The 21,828-nt window shown below is 43.3% G+C and overlaps 1 long non-coding RNA gene across 1 annotated transcript; it reads right to left on the reverse strand.

Annotated features, from left to right (window-relative positions):
* Positions 1 to 263: 263 nt before the first annotated feature.
* LOC106562308 (uncharacterized) lies at positions 264 to 6,198 on the reverse strand. Its single transcript, XR_001319005.3, has 3 exons — positions 5,387 to 6,198; positions 4,834 to 4,967; positions 264 to 4,670 (listed from the first exon to the last, which is right to left on the reverse strand). It is a non-coding gene; the product is annotated as an uncharacterized LOC106562308 (long non-coding RNA).
* Between the last annotated feature and the right edge of the window lie 15,630 nt (positions 6,199 to 21,828).

The raw sequence follows: 21,828 nt of genomic DNA on the forward strand, positions 1-21,828 counted from the left end.
GACATTATGATCATTCAGGAATATGTCCAGGCAAAGTCGTCTTCTAGCAGTCAGACAGAGTCTGTGTCTTATCCAGGTTGACACTCTGGCCCACTGTTGTTACTCTAGCATACAGTCCCACCAGGAATACTATCAGTGTCTTATCTGTGGTGGAGTAAAGTTGGTGTGGGACATGAGTGTTTGATGAATGATTCACCCAGCTAGATAGAACAGTATGGTTAACATAATCCATAACTGGAGAATAAGGACAGCCTCTTCACAGTAATAAACTCGCAATGGAGAATACTGTAGGGGACCACATCAACAAAAACATTTTCTCATCAACACAAATATCACTTTTGAGGGAGACATTTTATCGAGTGTAATACAACAACATGAGCTCCCACATGTTCACATTGAAAATACAGCAAACTACACCAACTTTAGTCACACATTTTCTCATCTGTGACATCAAGGTTTATAAAATAAAAAGGAGGTTTTGTTTGAACTGGATAAATAGCTGTTTTTAAAACCCAGCGGGCCTCAATGTCATGTAGCCCATGCAGCAGTGCTGAGGATGGAGGCGAGGGTAGACAGCTTACACGGCCCCAGCAGAGGATCACCTCATCTGTCACTCACCCAGCGGGGGAGGTGAAGGGTAAGGAGGAGACAGGCACGCCGGCTAATCATTTTGTAATCAGGCGTCAAAACAAAACAAAAAAATGTTTATCTGATCAACGCGGGCGGCTGCCAGAGTTGACACGAGCGTTTTTTTCCTCTCCCGTGTCAGAGTGTCAGGCCTAATGGACAGCGGTGCGGAGGGGAGTTAATTATTTTTGACGACGTTCACTGCTAATTTCCCATTTATATGGAGCCTCTTTTCTCCTCCCCCGTCAGCGAGGATTTATCAATCAAATCAGTGCCCTGCAACGGGCCTGCTGTGTGTTCACACACACACGCTAGGGTATCTGTACACCATCTATACACACATGCACACGTGCGCACAAACACACACACACAATGGGTATTGTTCTCTCTCTCCCTGTTACCTCTTGAGGACGTTTGCTGTTTTTTTCTGTCTTAATGAGAAAGGAGAGGGAGCATTGTCTGAGAGAAGGCAAGGGAAACAGGCATGTGTAGACATGCTTATGAAGCACAGACCAATTACCTTCTGATAGTCAGACATGCCACACAAATGGCTCACTCATAGTGTATGGGTAAATATGCTTTGCTTAAGGTACAATATACAACATAACACGTACATGCATAAGGATTGAGGAGTTACCCATGTTCATAAAGCACACATACAGTGCCTTCGGAAAGTATTCAGACTCCTTGACTTTTTCCACATTTTGTTAGGTTACAGACTTATTCTAAAGTTGATTACATCATTTTTTTCCTCATCAATCTACACACAATAACCCATAATGACAAATCGAAAACAAGTTTTTAGAATGTTGTGCTGATTTATAAAAAACAACAACTGAAATATCACATTTACATAAGTATTCAGACCCTTTTCTCAGTACTTTGTTGAAGCACCTTTGGCAGCGATTACAGCCTCGAGTCTTCTTGGGTATGATGCTACAAGCTTGGCACACCTGTAATACTTGAAAGTACTACTTAAATCATTTTGAGGTATCTGTACTTTACTATTTATATTTTTAACGACTTTTACTTCACTACATTTCTAAAGAAAATTATGTATTTTTATTCCATACATTTTCCCTGACACCCAAAAGTACTTGTTACATTTTGAATGCTTAGCAAGACAGGAAAATGGTCCAATTCACATACTTATCAAGAGGACATCTCTGGTCCATCCCCTGCCTCTGATCTGGCGGACTCACTAAACATAAATGCTTTGTTTGTAAATTATGTTCGAGTGTTGGACTGTGCCTCTGGCTATACATAAATTAAAATTAAAAAAATAAAATGGTGCCGTCTGCTTTGCTTAATATAAGGAATGTGAAATGATTTATAATTTTACTTTTGATACTTAAGTATATTTTAGCAATTACATTTACTTTTGACACCTACTTGGCACACACATCCACACACACACACAAAAATAAAAAAATATTATAGTTTACTATAGAATAATACACTGCTTACCTCAGAATTCTGCAGTACACTGTAGTATACTGTAGAATAATATACTACACACTGTAGTATCCGTTGAAAATGTGTAATTCTTACTATATAATTGTATAGTATATTGTAGAATACTATAGTTAATACTACAGTATACTATAGACCGCAAAAACACCATGGTAAATATTACAGTAATGTTTGTAAAAACACTACAGTTCGCAAAACACTACAGTAATTACTATAGTATATGCTATAGTATTATATTTGCATATACCCTGCCCATTCCCCTCCCCCATATCACAATTTGTGCCACCCACAAGTGAGAAACCTACATGCCAAGTTTAAACCATGTTTGTGTTCCCTACAGCTATAGGGACACAACTGTTTCCAGGTTATATCCACCAGGCAGGGTTTTGAGAAAACACCTCCAACATGGACAACATTCTGAGATTGGCAGAAGACACTCAGAGCTTTTAACAGGAAACAAGTAACCATTGCTGTGTTCTTTGACATCAAAAAAGCATTTGAAAATATGTGGCACAACGGGCTCCTGCACAGGCTGCAGGATGCCAACTTGAAGCTTCCAAAACAGATGGTTGTGTTTTTAAATTTTTTTTTTAGATCAGCGGGAAATAGCAGTGGGAATGATTATGTCTTACAGGTTCAAGGCTCCGCCCTCAGCCCACTCCTATTTGTAATGTACATTTCAGATATCTATTACCCCAATCTGATGCTGATGACCTATGCTACTGTGCATCTTCTTTCAACGTCCCCCATGCAGCCAAAAAAGCTTCAAAGAAGCATCAATGAAATTGAATCGTGGTCAAACATGTGGAGAGTAAAACTGAACCCGCTAAAAACCCAGTGTCTTATTGTCCAAAACAAGAAAGACAAACAAAACAGTTGACCTCACTCTCTAAGGGCAAATACTTCAGACCACTCCTACAGCCAAGTTCCTGGGTGTTGCATTCCAAGAAGACATGAAGTGATGCGCCCATATTTATACTATAGTTGTCATGTCCTGACCAGTATTAGGGATTATTTGTAATTGTAGTTTGGTCAGGACGTGGCAGAGGGTATTTTGTTTATGTGGTTCGGGGTGGTGGTTTATTTAGCAGGGTGTTTGGTTAGTTAGTTCCAGGTTTTGGGGTTATGTTCTGTGTTAGTATTTCTATGTTCTTTCTGGTTAGTTGTATAGCTATGTCTAGTTAATTGGGGTTGGACTCTCAATTGGAGGCAGGTGTTTTCTAGTTGCCTCTGATTGAGAGTCCTATATATGGGTATGTGTTTGGTTTAGTGTTTGTGGGAGATTGTTTATTGTTTTGCTGTGTGTGCCTGACAAGACTGTCTAGTTCGTTTTTGTATACGTGTTTATTTTGGTTTTTCCTTCTTTGTCCGTAATAAAGATGAGTATACACTTCCCTGCTGCATTTTGGTCCTCTCCTTACGACAACCGTGACAATAGTAAACTGTCAAAACTACAGTATACTACAGTCATGTCCAAAACACTTCAGTAAATACTACAGTCTCTATACCATAGTATACAATAGTATTTTTTCATGTAGGCACACACACACACACACACCAGGGGCCTCATTTATACAAATGTTCTTAGATTTATACTTTAACTTAGACGTAAGATAATTTCCGACGTTGTGCTTACGATCGATTCATAAAAGATACTGAGCATAAAAAAGCCTTGCTTAGGCAGGTTCTAAGAAGCCCATTTGTAACTTTCGCACCTGTGATCTATAAATCTCAAATTAACTTAAAATTGATGGCACCTGAACGTGCCTTACAATCAGATATTTCCCCTTATAGAATGCTAGCACAAATTAGGGTTTTGTCAGGATTCGCCATGGACCAAAAGAGAAAAGCAATCTTTTTGGAAGGCGAGATCACGGTGATGGTAGAGGAGATTGAAAACAGGCAACACGTATTATTTGGTGGAGTAAATAGCGGGTTGACAAACAAAGCCAAACAGGTAGCTTGTGAGTGTGTCGCTGCTGCAGTGAACGAGGTGGGGCAGCAAGACAGAACTGTGGCTGATGTGAAAAAGAAATGGTCTGACAAACTGCAAGGGATAAAAAGAATAGCCATACATAACCACAGCATTAAGGCAATGGGAGGGGGGCCTGGCATGCCGGAGCTCTCCCTAATGGACCAGCGCATCGGGGCAATCATTGGGGAAAGTGCATACACTCGCACATATTTTTCATATGGTTAAATTCCAAGTTTTACATGGTTTAGCAGTAACATCGGAAACGGTGAAGTTGGCGTGTGAAACCCACATGACTACATCACTGGATCACGGTAAGTAATTAAGAGAATGTGAAACTTGGTTGTCAGTAAATTAATATACAAGACATTATTTATTTTATTCACATAGAAACGGGGGAAGCGGCATTGCAGCCCATGCACCGGGTGAGTGTGCCCCCTCCACCAAGGGAAGCTGTGTTGCAGCCCGTGCACCCTCCACCCAAGGATAAAGTGTGCGAGGCTCCCAAATCAGCAATTGCCAGGAGTGAGGGGAAGGTTTGGCCACAGGTGTCAAGGGTCCATCCACATCTGCAGTTCGCATGTTGACCACCTCAGTTCTGCAAACCCAGAACGAGTTCAACACATTGGTTGGGCAGATTGTGACTGAACTCGGAAGAATACTCAGTGTTTTGATTCATTTACATAACACTTGTTGAACGTTTTCCACAACGTAAATAAAAAACCTATGCTTTGTATGTTGTCTGGCATTCTGTTTCTTACCACAAATCTCTCTATGAGCTGCCGCCGCCTCCTCACTGTATCAGCCGGGGCAGGTGCTCTGTTGGGTGGTGGGTTAGGAGGCTGTTCAGGGTCCATTCTAATCTCCACATCCATTTCAATACCATGCATCAGGGCTATGTTGTGGAGCACACCACATACCAGTATTATGCGTGTCACTTTTGGGGAGGGAAACCACTAATTCTTAAAACAGGCCAACATTTTATATTTAGGTTTGAAATTGCACACCCCAATGTTCTTGTCAAACAAACTTGCACTACAGTTACTGAGATGTCGACTTAATCTGTTTGCATTTTGTTGCAATGCTAGTGGAAATGACAGGAATCAGCCGATTCCATTCTTTTACACTAGCATTGCTACAAAATGAACAAGCTTCAAGGGGACATCTCAGTAACCATAGGGCCAAATTAAAAACTTTTTTCAGCTATTTGGCCAGAACCTTTGGGTGTGCAATTTCAATAAAATGGTATGTTGCTTTAAGTTGACCCATTTTAAAACTACATTTAAGTTTAGTATTTTTATTAAATGAAGTTACCTTCTCTGGCTTGTAGAGGAGTTTTCCACCTGATGCAACAAGGTAATGCCTCCTGCTCTTCAGCAGTCCGATGGTGCGCTACACAACTAACCTTGTTCTGTCATGCGCAAAATTGTAGCGCATTTCCTCAGCTGTTAGGGGGGGATCGACAAAAGGGAGTGAGAAGCCACTCAGTGGATAGCCCCTGTTGCCTAATAGGGTAAAACCGTTGTGTTACATTATTTTGCACGATTAATAGGCTACACTGGAAAAAAAAGAACTCAGGAGGAAGCCACCCGCCTCCACTCTCACCAGCTTCTAGATGCAGGCTTACTCTGCTGTGGCGCAGAATGAATGAGTCGTGCGTAGACCCTGACCACTTGGAGCATACATTTAGTAGTTGCATTCGGGCATCGCAGATGATCTGAACATTCAATGAATGGAAATTCTTCCTGTTATCATATACATATCCATCTACAGACGGTGCGCGTAAGGCAATATGCGTGCAGTCAACTGCACCTATGACACCTGGGAAATTAAATGAGCGGACAAACTCAGGCTTTGACGCGCACCTGTTCGTCGGCTTTAAATGGGAAAGTAATGTGTCTCGTGGACAATACGTGTAGAATCGCCTCGATCACTTGTGGCAGGATGCGGCTGAATGATGGCTGTGATATACCCGACCTGTCACTCATTTCCCTCTGGAATGTCCCAGTAGTGAGGAATCCCAGAGTGGATTGGACAGATACGGGAATGGCATGATTACAGCGTGTCTTCCTTTCCGGATTAGGGGCTATTAAGCACGGTTTTCAATGTCTTCCAATAACGCAAGAGCAGCCATGGTTACTTTAAAAAAAAATGGACACTCTATTTATAGGACATCGCATCCTGTTTTGAATTCAAAACACCTTACGTCTGGCAAATAATTCCTCACACCTTTAATTGATCATCCCTAACAAATTGTTCATAAAGCTAATGCAAAGTTCACCACAGGCTAGGACGCAAATGCGTCCCAAACTGCAATACCCCTACATAACCAGCAGGAAAATCACTTTGTGTAGAGATAAGATCATTTCCACGTCAAAGTAAGGTTTTATAAAAAACTACTTATACGTGGTTTTCTGCATAAGTCATACTTAAGATCAAAATTGATCATAAGTCCATTTTATAAATGAGGCCCCAGTACTTTATACAGCTGTCAGGACCTGTGTATTTGGCCCTATTCCTAAACTGTATTTGAGCTGACTGGTCCTGTCTTCACCAGCTCTGTCACTGTCCCATCAAGTCTCTGCATCATCACTCACAAGAATGTTAGCTCCTCTACACAGGCACGCATGCATGCATGCATGCACACAAACACACTCTCACATTTTCTCACACACGACACGACCATAACCAGTCATTTTATGTGAACCATAAAATGAATCATTGCTGCTCCTGAAGATACAAGAAATGAGTGTGGTGTGTGTGTGTAACAGGAGTGATGTGTGTGTTACTGTATAATGGTTCTGAAATGTAAGAGTGGTTTAGTTCAGGGTGACTCAGGGAGTACCAGTGGCCTTCAGCTCTGACAGCAGCTGTCTTACAGAGGAACACCAGCACGATTGGCAGGCAGGTGGGGTTGCTTGTGTTAGAGATAGAGAGAGAGAGAGAAAGAGAGAAGGAGAGAGAGAAAGACTGTCCTTTAACAAACTGAGTGACACAACATCAGAGGGGACACTGTCACTGTAGACAGAACCTCTGTCACTTCCTCTGTCCCTTCCTCTGTCACTGTCCCTTCCTTTGTCCTTTCCTCTCTGTCATTCTTTCCTTTTGATCCCCCTTTCCTTTCTCCTTTTCTCTCTAATGCGGTCTCTTCATCCCTTTTCCTCATTGTATATCACTTTCTTTTGCTATTCCTGTCATTTTTCCCCCTCTATCTCCCTCTTCTCTTCACTCAAAATGCCCTCTGCCCCTTTCTCAACCTCTCCATTGGTGAAAACCATTGGGGTTTGCTGACAGATCCATTTTGAGTGCCAAGACCTCTTATGCCCGGAGCATTCACTCCACTCCATCACTGAGCCGAACCACAGATACCCATATTTCACTTTGCCCTACCCTTGCCAATGAGCAGTACTGTATATGAGATGGATGGATGAATGAATTGATGGCTAGATGGATGGTTTTATGGACCGACCTATGGATGGATTGATAGATGTCCATACCTGGGTTTACCTCAGTATGCAGACCGTTAGTTCATCTAAGAACCCAGAAAGCCCCAACCCCACAGGCTCTGTGGTGCAGAGCAGTCTCATTCCATCTCCCCCTAACGCCGCCAACCAGAGCTAAATCCAACCCACTGACAGCTGGCTCGCTGACCCAAGGAGCCTCTCTTAAACCCTTTTACATTATTATATGTTATCCTAATGGTAGCAGTCAGCATACTAAATAGCAGTATTGTGCCTGATAAACGATGGGCCTTTCAGCTGATATATGTGGCAGGGCCAAAAGTGAGGAGCGACGTTTTATTCCTGGCCATCAATCTGGCCCAGGATCCCTGGTCCTGGAGGAGATGGTGTTAATTCATTTTAAAGGGACTCGGCAGGCTGGGGGGGGGGGGCTGAGGGGTGGTGATGGGCCCTCACCCCGTGATTGAGATCCCCAAAGCGGAGCTGCTTTATGGGCCTCTTAATTTAGAGTGTCAGGCACTGCCACAGACGCCTCGTCTGTGAATTAAAGGGGAGAAGATGAGCACTTGGGGCTGACCACAGCGGGAGAGATAGATTAGCAGCAGTAGAACAAGCTCACCTCGCCGTGTGTGTGTGTGTGTGTGTGTGTGTGTGTGTGTGTGTGTGTGTGTGTGTGTGTGTGTGTGTGTGTGTGTGTGTGTGTGTGTGTGTGTGTGTGTGTGTGTGTGTTTGACTCTCAACACATTCAAAACAAAACAGGCCCCCCTGTAAAAAACGAGGGCGTTAGGGCAGGCTGAGGGACTGAGACCATTGCAGGTGTATTCACTCCACGCCAGACTGCTAAATTATTTATATTCACCATCCATCTTTGATTGGATGGGAAGTGTTGACATCCATATATCTTGTAGGTCATAGATATAAATGACAATGCGCAGACACGCATGTCCCTAGTGTCCCCTCGCACTCCATATGAGGAACAATAATCAATCTCTCGCTCTGACGTCGAATCCCTGGCAATGGAACAAACCAGACGCAGCTGAGAGACTCTGACTAAACAGTGGCACTGTAATATGTATTTACTACAACAACAATATATTACAAAACTGAACATTACCATCTTTTTGGGGGAGATTGTTTAAAAAATCTTATTTTGAGCAATTTATTTTTAGACTCATTCACTGCTCAAAAGTATCTGCTGAACGGATAAGCATCAATGTATGATTTCAATCAATCAGAGAGATAAATCCTCTGTGTTGTGCCAGCCGTGCTCCATTCTGTAAGAGACAGGCTTTCTCTCGGAATACAAACCGGATCCCCAATTTGTCAGGGACACAATGGCAACACTGGCAGAGACCATTTGCATCATTGTGTGAGCAACAAACAGAATTGCTTTCATCATTGATTATTGTCTTTTTGGAGAGATGAGGCGTCCCTGAAGAGTAGTTGAAACGGTTGGACATCAATCAGATCAGTAAATGTATCTTCCCTGACCTTTTCTTGTCATTAAAAGATATGCAGAACGTATAGGCTTGGGAAATGAGTAAGTTACTTACTGTGAAATGGAATAACCAAAACTCCCAAGGAAAATATCTAAGCGGTAATACTACTCTATGACAAATCTTTTCCTGAAATTATTTTAGAAGAAGACGAGGGAGCAATGTTATACTCTCAGTTGAATCAAAACAAAAGTCCTCTACTGTACCAAAATTAACGACATGGTATCAATAGCTCTATGTTATCAATAGATGTTCAATCTAGAGGAAAAAGAAATGCACACCTATTTAGGCGAGGTGCTGGCTAGCAGAGTGGAAAACTTGAAAATAAAGGAGCGCTGCACACTCTAAGAGCTCAGATCCTGTCACGCCATGGCCATAGAGAGGTTTTTGTTCTCTATTTTGGTTAGGCCAGGGTGTGACTAGGGTGGACAGTCTATGTTCCGTTTTCTATGTTTTGTGTATTTCTTTGTTTTGGCCGGGTATGGTTCTCAATCAGGGACAGCTGTCTATCGTTGTCTCTGATTGGGAGCCATACTTAGGTAGCCTTTTCCCACAGGGTTTTTGTGGGTAGTTGTTTTCTGTCTTGTGTTTTTCACCTGACAGAGCTGTTGCGCTTTGTTCTACTTTGTTTTTGATTCAGTGTTCAGAACTAATAAACACGATGAACACGTACCACCTTGGTCCTCTCCTTGCAACAACTGTTACAGATCCAAAAATGTAATATCCAACGTTATACCCTGATAAAGACAGCTTACCTGTCGAAACGTTGGACACTACATTTTTGGATCTGAGTTCTTAGAGTGTGCGGCTCTCCTTTATTATCAATAGATGTTCAATCATTATCTTATCATGTGTCTCCTTAAACGAGGGAAACAAGACAGACTAATCTCTATTCAGCTCTAGTAAACACCAGTAAATGTGCTTATGTAAGACAAGAGGGACATGTTTATCCAACAACACCCTTTCAAACATGCCTCTCTGCCTGCCAACTGTACTGTTTAACCATTACACCTGAAGAGTGTCCAAGCAGCATCACTTATCAGGGGTGTTTGTAGTACAGGATAAAAAGGCTTCATAGAATTGACTTAGCTTCACACAATGAAATATTGTGAAAGACAATTCAGCTACTTTTTAAATCATTGCACTCTGTGTATGCCTCTGCTGCTTGCTGCTTTGACCCAAAATGGAGACTTGTCAGTGTCATAATGTCATCACCCACAATGCATTGGGGCACACCGCTTGTTTCATACCGCTTGTTTGAGCAGGGCAACTTGGGTCTAATTGAAGATGCATATCACACTGCAACAGTTGCATATTAACACAAAACCAGAGACCAATTGATCATTAGGCCGTCGATATGTAGTTTGCATAAAATTATTCCCCTTAAATAGTCTATGTTTGAGGTGACACAGGGTTTGCTCATCAATAATGCAAATGGGACATTAGGGCACTAACAGGCTGTCCATGGGAGTGAGGGAGCGCTGGTCTTCTGTAAGTTAATATCCAATACACCCTTCCATGTCAGAGAAAGGGAAATGAATGCATTCAACTGAAATGTGTCTTCCGCATTTAACCCAAAACCAGCTGTCTTAAACGACATCCACATCATTGGGGCCCGGGGAGCAGTTGTTGTTGGTGGTTAACTGCCTTGCTCAGGGGCAGAACGACAGATTTTAATCTTGTCGGCTCAGGGATTCGATCCAGCAACCTTTCGGTTACTGGTCCAAATAGATGCTATTTATACTTATTGGAGAGTTTTGTGCACCATTTTGGGTAAATAGTGGACTGAAATGGTTGAGCTGATACAAAGGTCAGGACATACTCAGTATTGTTTACGCAAAGTTTAGGGAGGTTGTGATATCTGATACACATTGAATGAAAGAAAATGTCTGAATTGGCCATTTTTATTTGTTTAAGTATACTTTTCCAAATGGAATGCATTTTATTAACCTGTAAACTGATGTATTCTGTGTAACATAAAATGAATTATTTCTGAGGAAATGTTCCAAACGGGAGTCCAATAATCCTGAGGAGAATTCCCCAAGAAGACATGGAGTCAGGGCCTGTCTCAAACCTCATCCTCCATCTCGATCCATAAATGCTCCTGGCTGCCATCTGCAACCTTGAGACACCTCAGCTCCCTCCACCCACCCATCCCTCCATCTTCACCTCCATTGGGTGTGCCAATAACGCGCAGAGAGAGAGAGAGTGGCAGCGGAAGGAAATGTCGTCTGCTAAAGCGATAGTGTCGTCTTAGCTCAGGGGAAGGGGACGTCAACGTGATCCATCACACCATTGATTCCCGCTGGAGGAAAGGATTCAAATCCGCAGGCCGAAATGGAGAGCCGCAGCAGCAGTGTGTGTCCGCAAAATGTCCTCAACTCTCAGAGAGGACTGGATGTATTCTTCATGCTTTCTTTCACACTGGAAGAGTATGAATATTAGAGGAAAAGAGGGGATAGTTTCACCACTCTCTTGCTCTTGGGCATGTCATGTCTCAAGTATGACTAATTAGCATCATGTGACTGCCTATACTGGAAAAGCAATGAGACCAGAGTAAAAACCCTGAGTGCGGATATGAAGAGCAGTGTCACCAAATACCATCTAGTATTTTTCAAACAGTTGCGCTCTATACAGTATCACATTTGTAATAACACTGATTTATGGAAGGGGAAAGTGTTACAAACTCAATGGAAAACAATATGGATTCTCCAATTGAGTTTACATGACAGAAATAAGGAAAATTAAGGAACGGTGCTAATTAAATTTCCAATCTGTTTATCAGCTTCTGAAACCTGGGACAGAGCATACAGATATATGGCAGCTAAATGAGATAAAGAGGTAGGGAACAGTGAACGCTGTGTTTTTGATTGCATTCGCTAATCTGTAGATTTGTTGAAACCTTCAGCAGTCCTATGCAGATATGACAAACGGTATCATAATCAGAGCTGAACTATGTGATCAGTTACAGTGCATTCATGAAAGTATTCATACTCCTTGACATTTTCCGCATTCTGTTAGGTTACAGCCTTATTAAAAAATGTATTAAATCGTTTTTTTAATCTACACACAATTACCCTGTCACAACTTCCGTCGAAGTCGGTTCCTCTCCTTGCTCGGGCGACGCTCGGCGGTCGACGTCGCCGGTCTTCTAGCCATCACCGATACACTTTTCATTTTCCATTGGTTTTGTCTTTGTTTTCCACACACCTGGTTTTCATTTCCCAATTACTGGTCATGTATTTAACTTTTTTAGGATTGGGGGCAGCATTCAGGAATTTTGGATGAAAAGTGTGCCCAAAGTAAACTGCCTGCTACTCAGGCCCAGAAGCTAGGATATGCATATAAGATGTGGATAGAAAACACTCTAGAGTTTCTAAAACTGTTAAAATTATGTCTGTGAGTATAACAAAACTTATTTGGTAGGCAAAACCCCGAGGACAAACCATCCAGGATTTTTTATGTTGTTGAGTTGACAGTGTTTTCAATACATTTTCTAGGTGGATCTAGATTTCTAAGGCACTTGCTTGCAGTTCCTATCACTTCCACTGGATGTCAACAGTCTTCAGAAATGGGTTGAGGTTTTTCTTTTGAGTAATGAAGAAGTATGGCTGTTCAGAACAAGGGTCGAGTCTAGTGTACTGACCTGAAAGCTCGCTCCACTCGTCCGGTATTGAACACAGTTCATCCCGTCTTAAATTTTATTGATTATTTACATTAAAAAATACATAAAGTTGTATTAGGAAAGTTGTTTGAAATGTTTGGATCAAGATTACAGGTAACTTATTAGATATTTTGTAGTCATGTTGCGCGAGTTGGAACTGGTGTTTTTTTTATCAAACGCGCCAAATAAATTGACATTTTGGAGATATAACGACGGAATTTATTGAACAAAAGGACCATTTATGATGTTTATGGGACATATTGGAGTGCCAACAGAAGAAGATCTTCAAAGGTAAAGCATGAATTATATTGTTATTTCTGAGTTTTGTGTTGCACCTGGCGGGTTCAATTATGTTTGTCATGTGTTTGTTTGATGGGGTGCTGTCCTCAGATAATAGCATGGTTTGCTTTCGCCGTAAAGCCTTTTTTGAAATCTGACATGGTGGCTAGATTAAGAAGAAGTTAAGCTTTAATTTGGTGTATTGCACTTGTGAATGTATGAAAGTTCAATATTTCTAATAATTTTTTTAGAATTTTGCGCTAGCGGAACCCCTAGCCGTAAAAGGTTAACCTGTCTGGGCTAGGGGGCAGTATTTTCACGACCGGATAAAAAACGTACCTGATTTAAACTGGTTACTACTCTTGCCCAGAAACGAGAATATGCATATTATTAGTAGATTTGGATAGAAAACACTCTGACGTTTCTAAAACTGTTTGAATGGTGTCTGTGAGTATAACAGAACTCATATGGCAGGCAAAAACCTGAGAAAATTCCAAGCAGGAAGTGGCCTGTCTGAGAATTTGTAGTTCTTCTTTTGATTCTCTATCGAAACTACAGTATCTGTGGGGTTACGTAGCACTTTCTAAGACTTCCATTGGCTCTCTAAAGCCTTCAGAAAGCAGATTGAGGCATCTCCTGTCTCTGGGCAGAGTATAGTAGCTCAGTTTCTCAGTGGTCTGCCTGGTGACAAAGAGATTGTATATGCGCATTCACGTGACCACGCTGTTTTTTCTTTTCCTCTTTGAATGAATACACTATTGTCCGGTTGGAATATTATCGCTATGTATTTGGACATAACTATGGATTATTTGGAACGAAAACAACAATTCTTGTGGAAGTAGCAGTCCTGGGAGTGCATTCTGACAAAGATCAGCAAAGGTAATACAATTTTTCTAATACTAATTCTGAGTTTAGTGTGCTCGTACTTGGCGGGTGTCTGAATAGCTCACCGTGATGGCTGAGCTATGTACTCAGAATATTGCAAAATGTGCTTTCGCCGAAAAGCTATTTTAAAATCTGACATAGCGATTGCATAAAGGAGTTCTGTATCTATAATTCTTAAAATAGTTGTTATGTATTTTGTGAACGTTTATCATGAGTAATTTAGTAAATTCACCGGAAGTTTTAGGTGGGAATACATTTTCTGAACATCTCACGCCAATGTAAAAAGCTGTTTTTTGATATAAATATGAACTTGAATGAACAAAACATGCATGTATTGTATAACATCATGTCCTAGGAGTGTCATCTGATGAAGATCATCAAAGGTTAGTGCTTCATTAAGCTGTGTTTTGGGTTTTATTGACATATATGCTTGCTTGGAAAATGGCTGTGTGATTATTTTCGGCTATTCACTCTCCTAACATAATCTAATGTTTTGCTTTTGCTGTAAAGCCTTTTTGAAATCGGACAATGTGATTAGATTAACGAGAGTCTTATCTTTAAAATGGTGTAAAATAGTTGTATGTTTGAAAATTTTTAATTATTGCATTTTTGAGGTTTTTGTATTTCGCGCCACGCTGTTCCACTGGCTGTTGAATAGAGTGGGACGGTCACGTCCCACCTAGCCCACAGAGGTTAACCTGTTAGGGCTAGGGGGCAGTATTGACACGGCTGGATAAAAAACATACCCGATTTAATCTGGTTACCACTCCTACCCAGTAACTAGAATATGCATATACTTATTACATATGGATAGAAAACACCCTACATTTTCTAAAACTGTTTGAATGGTGTCTGTGAGTATAACAGAACTCAAATGGCAGGTCAAAACCTGAGAGATTCCTTTACAGGAAGTGGCCTGTCTGACCATTTGTTGAACTTCTTTTCCATCTCTATCATTTACTAAGGATCTCTGCTCTAACGTGACACTTCCCACGTCGTCCATAGGCGCTCAGAGCCCGGGAAAAAACAGAATGTCGTCATTCCAGCCCCAGGCTGAAACACATTATCGCCTTTCTCAAGTGGCCGATCAAGGGACACTGGGCTTATGCGCGTGACCCCGACCGCCCCCGCCTTTGGGATTTTTTCCTCTGTTTGCCGAAAAGGAGATTCCCTGTCGGAATATTATCGCTTTTCTACGAGAAAAATGTCGTAAAAATTGATTTTAAACAGCGGTTGACATGCTTCGAAGTACGGTAATGGAATATTTAGAATTTTATTGTCACGAATTGCGCCATGCGCGCGACACTTCTTTACTATTTCGGATAGTGTCTGGAACGCACGAACAAAACGCCGCTATTCGGATATAACGATGGATTATTTTGGACCAAACCAACATTTGTTATTGAAGTAGCAGTCCTGGGTGTGCATTCTGACGAAGACAACAAAAGGTAATCAAACTTTTATAATAGTAAATATGATTATGGTGAGTGCTAAACTTGCCGGGTGTCTAAATAGCGAGCCCGTGATGCCTGGGCTATGTACTTAGAATATTGCAAAATGTGCTTTCACCAAAAAGCTATTTTAAAATCGGACATATCGAGTGCATAGAGGAGGTCTGTATCTATAATTCTTAAAATAATTGTTATGCTTTTTGTGAACGTTTATCGTGAGTAATTTAGTAAAATGTTAGCGAATTCCCTGGAAGTATGCTAGTTCTGAACGTCACATGCTAATGTAAAAAGCTGGTTTTTGATATAAATATGAACTTGATTGAACAAAACATGCATGTATTGTATAACATAATGTCCTAGGGTTGTCATCTGATGAAGATCATCAAAGGTGAGTGCTGCATTTAGCTGTCTTCTGGGTTTTGGTGACATTATATGCTGGCTTGAAAAATGGGTGTCTGATTATTTCTGGCTTGGTACTCTGCTGACATAATCTAATGTTTTGCTTTCGTTGTAAAGCCTTTTTGAAATCGGACAGTGTGGTTAGATTAACGAGAGTCTTGTCTTTAAATGGCTGTAAAATAGTCATATGTTTGAGAAATTGAAGTAATAGGATTTTTAAGGTTTTGAAAATCGCGCCACAGGCAGGCAGTGGCTGTTACGTAGGTGGGACGCAAGCGCCCCACCTAGCCCATAGAGGTTAACCCTCTGTTTCCCCCATGTCTTTGTGTGTGATTGTTTATTGTTCAGATTGGTACGTTTCCGGCAGTTTTTTTCCGGATGCTGTTTTCACCTGTGTTTTGTGGCAACCGTTATTGTTCGCACATTGGTATGTTTACTGTGTGCTATTTCTCTAGTAAAGTGCGTTGTCCACTCATCTCTGCTCTCCTGCGCCTGACTTCATGCACCAGCTACACCCACCGCCTGACAGAATCACACACCCAAGAAACGTCATGGAGTCAGCAGGAGCAGGTACCCCTGTTATTGGGGTCGAGGAGTGTGTCCTGGAGCAAGCGGCGATGCTCCATCATCTCCGCGCCACCATGGACCGCGTCCTACAGACTATGGATCGCTGGGAGAGAAACGGAGGTCCTCCAGCCCCTGTGCTTTCTTCTCGAAGAAGCTCAGCCCGGCGGAGCGGAACTATGATGTGGGGGGACCGGGAGTTGTTGGCTGTGGTGAAAGCCTTGAAGGCGTGGAGACATTGGCTTGAGGGGGCTAAACACCCTTTTCTCATCTGGACTGACCACCGCAACCTGGAGTACATCCGGGCAGCGAGGAGACTGAATCCTCGTCAGGCAAGGTGGGCCATGTTTTTTACCCGTTTTGTGTTTACCCTGTCCTACAGACCAGGTTCCCAAAATGTGAAAGCAGATGCACTGTCCTGGCGCCTGGTAGCGCCGGTTGTGTGGGAGCTGGACGCAGACATTGAGCAGGCATTACGTACAGAATCCGCTCCCCTCCAGTGTCCAGCTGGGCGTATGTATGTTCCGTCTGCTGTCCGCGACCGGCTGATCTATTGGGCCCACACGTCACCCTCCTCTGCTCATCCTGGTATCGTTCGGCTCCTAGGTACCTGCCCAGAGGTAAGTTACAACCCTTACCCGTTCCACAACGGCCGTGGTCGCACCTGTAGGTGGATTTCCTGACCGATCTTGCTCCCTCACAGGGTAACACCACAATCCTGGTCGTTGTGGATCCTGTCATCTCCTCCCCTTGCCCAGTCTCCCTACGGCCCAACAGACTGCGGAGGCCTTGTTTACACAGTCTCCCGGCACTACGGGGTGCCTGAGGATATAGTGTCTGATTTGGGTCCACAGTTCACGTCGAGGGTCTGGAGGGCATTCATGGAATGTCTGGGGGTCTCGGTCAGCCTTACCTTTGGTTTTCACCACGAGAGTAACGGGCAGGTTGAGAGAGTGAACCAGGATGTGGGTCGGTTTCTGAGGTCTTATTGCCAGGACTGGCTGGGGGAGTGGGCGGTGTTCGTGCCCTGGGCAGAGATGGCCCAGAACTTGCTCCGCCACTCCTCCACTAACCTCTCCCCCTTCCAGTGCGTACTGGGGTACCAGCCGGTTCTGGCGCCTTGGCATCAGAGCCAGATCGAGGCTCCTGCGGTGGACGACTGGTTCAGGCTCACGGAGGAGACATGGGACGCCGCTCATGTTCACCTTCAGCGGGCCGTGCTGCGGCAGAAATCCAGCGCAGACCGTCACCGCAGTGAGGCCCCGGTGTTCGCACGAACGAGGTTTGTTTTAGGTTACAGCTTCCCCCTAATTACCGTATTAACCCCTCGTTCCATGTGTCTCTCCTCAGGCCGGTGGTGGTTGGCCCGCTCCAGGAGTCTGAGGTGCGGGAGGTTCCTCCGCCCCCTCTGGATATCGAGGGGGCCCCGGCATACTCTGTTCGCTCTATACTGGATTCGAGGCGTCGGGCGAGGGGCCTTCAGTACCTCGTGGAGTGGGAGGGGTACGATCCGGAGGAGAGATGCTGGGTTCCGGTGGAGGACGTGTTGAACCCTTCAATGCTGCGGGAGTTCCACCGTCTCCGTCCAGATCGTTCTGCGCCTCGCCCTCCCGGTCGTCCCCGAGGCCGGCGTCGGCATGCAGCTGGAGCCGCACGTCAAGGGGGGGTACTGTCATGACTTCCGCCGAAGTCGGTTCCTCTCCTTGCTCGGGCGGCGCTCGGCGGTCGACGTCGCCGGTCTTCTAGCCATCGCCGATCCACTTTTCATTTTCCATTGGTTTTCTCTTTGTTTCCCACACACCTGGTTTTCATTTCCCAATTACTGGTCATGTATTTAACTCTCTGTTTCCCCCATGTCTTTGTGTGTGATTGTTTATTGTTCAGGTCGGTACGTTTCCGGCAGTTTTTTTCCGGGTGCTGTTTTCACCCGTGTTTTGTGGCAACCGTTATTGTTCGCACATTGGTATGTTTACTGTGTGCTATTTCTCTAGTAAAGTGCGTTGTTCACTCATCTCTGCTCTCCTGCGCCTGACTTCACATTTACATAAGTATTCAGACCCTTTACTCAGTACTTTGTTGAAGCACCTTCGGCAGTGATTACAGCCTTGAGTCTTCTTGGGTATGACGCTACAAGCTTGGCACACCTGTATTTGGTGAGTTTCTCCGATTCATCTCTGCAGATCCTCTCAAGCTCTGTCAAGTAGGATGGGGAGCGTCGCTGCACAGCTATTTTCAGGTCTTTCTGGAGATGTTTGATCGGGTTCAAGTCCGGGCTCTGGCTGGGCCACTCAAGGACATTCAGAGACTTGTCCTGAAGCCATCCTGCATTCTCTTGGCTGTGTGTTTAGGGTTGTTGTCCTGTTGGAGGGTGAACTTTCACCCCAGTCTGAGGTCCTGAGCGCTCTGGAGCATGTTTTCATCAAGGATCCCTCTGTACTTTGCTCCCTTCATCTTTCCCTCGATCCTGACTAGTGTCACAGTCCCTGCCACTGAAAAACATCCCCACATCATGATGCTGCCACCACCATGATTCACCATAGGGATGGTGCCAGGTTTCCTCCAGACGTGACGCTTGGCATTCAGACCAAAGAGTTCAATCTTGGTTTCATCAGACCAGAGAATCTTCTTTGTCATGGTCTGAGAGTCCTTTAGGTGACTTTTGGCAAACTCCAAACGGCTGTCATGTGCCTTTTACTGAGGAGTGGCTTCTGTCTGGCCACTCTATCATAAAGGCCTGATTGGTGGAGTGCTGCAGAGACGGCTGTCCTTCTGGGAGGGTCTCCCATGAATGGCACACATACACAATCCATGTCTCAACTGTCTCAAGGCTTAAAAATTCTTATTTAACCTGCCTCCTCCACTTAATCTACACTGATTGAAGTGGATTTAACAGGTGACATCTATATGGGATCATAGCTTTTAGCTGGATTCACCAGGTCAGCCTATATCGTGGAAAGTTCAGGTGTTTGTAATGTTTTGTACACTCAGTGTAAGTTTCTTTGCTTAGTAATCACCTTTGTATGTTTCACATTATATTTTTGCAATACAGTGTTTGTATCTCTAAATACTGTGTTCCATTCTGTTAATGCTTTGCGTTCTCAGAGAGAGAGGACTACTGGCTGTTGAAATACTGTACGTTATTATCAAATAAGGGGCCTCTTCTCATTAAGGCAAACCGCTGGATTATCTCTCTCTAGCTCTCTGTCTGTGTGTGTGTGTGTGTGAGAGAGGTTGCCAGAGTGTGTTCATGTCATGCATGTCATTGCCTTTGAGAGGTGAAGGCTTACTTAACACAGGACAGATGGAGGTATTTGCTAATTTTTTAAGTACTCTTAAAAGTACTTTTGCTCCCCCGGTAACACTTTTACTCAGAACATCTAAACAGAAACAGAACATTTAAGATGATTATGTTGTGAGAGGAAACACTAATGAAGGGGTGTTTGTGCGTGTCTGTAGGGGTGCACATATGTTACGTGTATGGCAGCAGAGCAAAGAGCACGTGAAAGAGAAATTATGCCAACACATTTAATTTCCATTAAAACGGACAGTTAGCGTTCTTGCATTACTCGCCAAAGTAAAGAGTGGAGGCTTACCTAAAACACCCTGTCTTGTCATTTCTACTGCAGGGACAAGCTTGTTTTCATTGTAAAAAGCAGTGGAATGGAGCAGTCCTTAAATCACTTCAACACAGCATTTATTAAGGAAAGAAGGCATACACATACATCTCAGCCACCTTTCAAACCCTAATTACAGGAGCAGGCTAATGCATATGCAGTGGAGGGCCCATCTAAGATATATAAATACAAGACCAACCCTGTTGATGTTCACTGGCTTTGGAGGTAGTCTGTATAATATTTGTTTGACAGAAGGATACCAAGCCAGTGGTCCGCACTGGAACATCCCATTACACGCATCCCTGGGCGCCGATGACGTGGACGATGATTAAGGTGGCCCCCCATGACCTCTCTGATTCAGAGGTGTTGGGTTAAATGCGGAAGACACATTTCAGTTGAATGCATTCAGTTGTACAACTGACTAAGTATCCCCTTTCCCTTTCCCCAGATACTCATACAGTAGCCTACACACGAGCACGGATGCACACACATACACATACAGACACGCGAACGTACTCCCACACACACAAACAAATGTACGCACACACACGCGCACCCACTAGGCATCCATAAACACTCAACAAAAGTACACACTTTGGCGAAACACTGCACACTGACTGAAGGGGAAGACTCTGTATGACCTAACTAGGGAAACATACCTTTTTTAAGACTATTCATGCTTGTCTGTTTTGTTCATTACAATTTCATCTGATCGATATTGCTGTTGAATTTCAAAGAGAAATTAGGACTGGTTGAATAATATCGTGTCAATGACAGTGTAACTTATACTGAAACCGTACTGATGATGTTCCAGTCAGTCTCCAGAGTGAGTCAGCCTGAGGAGAAGTGAGGGATAGGAAGGTCTAAGGAGCCTCTCTCTGGATCAGTGGTGCTACTACACTGTTTTTGATTATATCTATGTGGACAATTTTCTGTGTAGAAATCGTAGCTCTTTTTTTCCTGATTCTCTTGGCAGTAAGAATACCCTGGCACACGTTGAAATCTATCTCTCACTCTACTCTCACTCCCCTCCTCTGGCTCTCATTTCCCTCTCATCTCTTGTCTATCCCCCCCCCCCTTTCACTTCCCTTGTTCAAGCTGCCGTCTCAGTTTGTAACCTGGCCCCAGTGGCCTGTTTGCCATTCTGCTCATTACCAAACACAGGAAGGTTTTTCGGAGTTCAAGACTCCATATTGATCAGTCACAAGACCCTGATATCAACCTCTGTCTCTTGTGTTGGCCCAGTGTTAGCCAATCCTCCAACAAGGAACACAGCTATTGATAAACATTCTAATTCACCTAGCAGATATAATCAGACAACCCCAATACAGCTCCAAAAAATGAATAACCTTATTTGTTCTTCGCTAAGACAGTGTAGCATAATTTGTAACATATTTCATAAAATCATTACACATAATAAGGCCTTGATCAATCCGTTTTTAGATAGCAAAGTTTTACAAATAAAGTGTCAGAAATGAAAAATGTCGGCATTCACCAAGAGAACGAGTGCGTGCTCCACCTCCACCCGCCATGCCACTCGCGATGCCCTAACTCTGCCATCCTCCTCTCTGAATGCCAGCGCACCAGGGGTCTCGTTAGCCCTCTATTACAGATGTGACGAGCGTCCCATAATGGGCCAATTATCCCAAAACTCTAAATTTCACTCCAAAGGAAAACGACTGTGTAGTGATTAATGGGAAACACTTTAGGGGGAAGAGTAACACAACGCTGCTGGATGGGGAAGAAATATGTATCAGTCAGCCACCACTACAGATGCTTCCTCCCTTCTGACAACTGCAATTCATTTGAGATGCTATTAACATGCATAATTATGCTAATCAAGTGGTAATTAAGTGCCAATTCATCAGAGACTGTTTTTTGTGTGTAATTTTGTGGAACACGGTTAGTTTGTTGTTGTTTTCTTCCTCTATTTCCTTTCACAA

Source organism: Salmo salar, chromosome 11 (genome assembly GCF_965601325.2).
Source record: "Salmo salar chromosome 11, fSalSal1, whole genome shotgun sequence".
Taxonomy (NCBI): domain Eukaryota; kingdom Metazoa; phylum Chordata; class Actinopteri; order Salmoniformes; family Salmonidae; genus Salmo; species Salmo salar.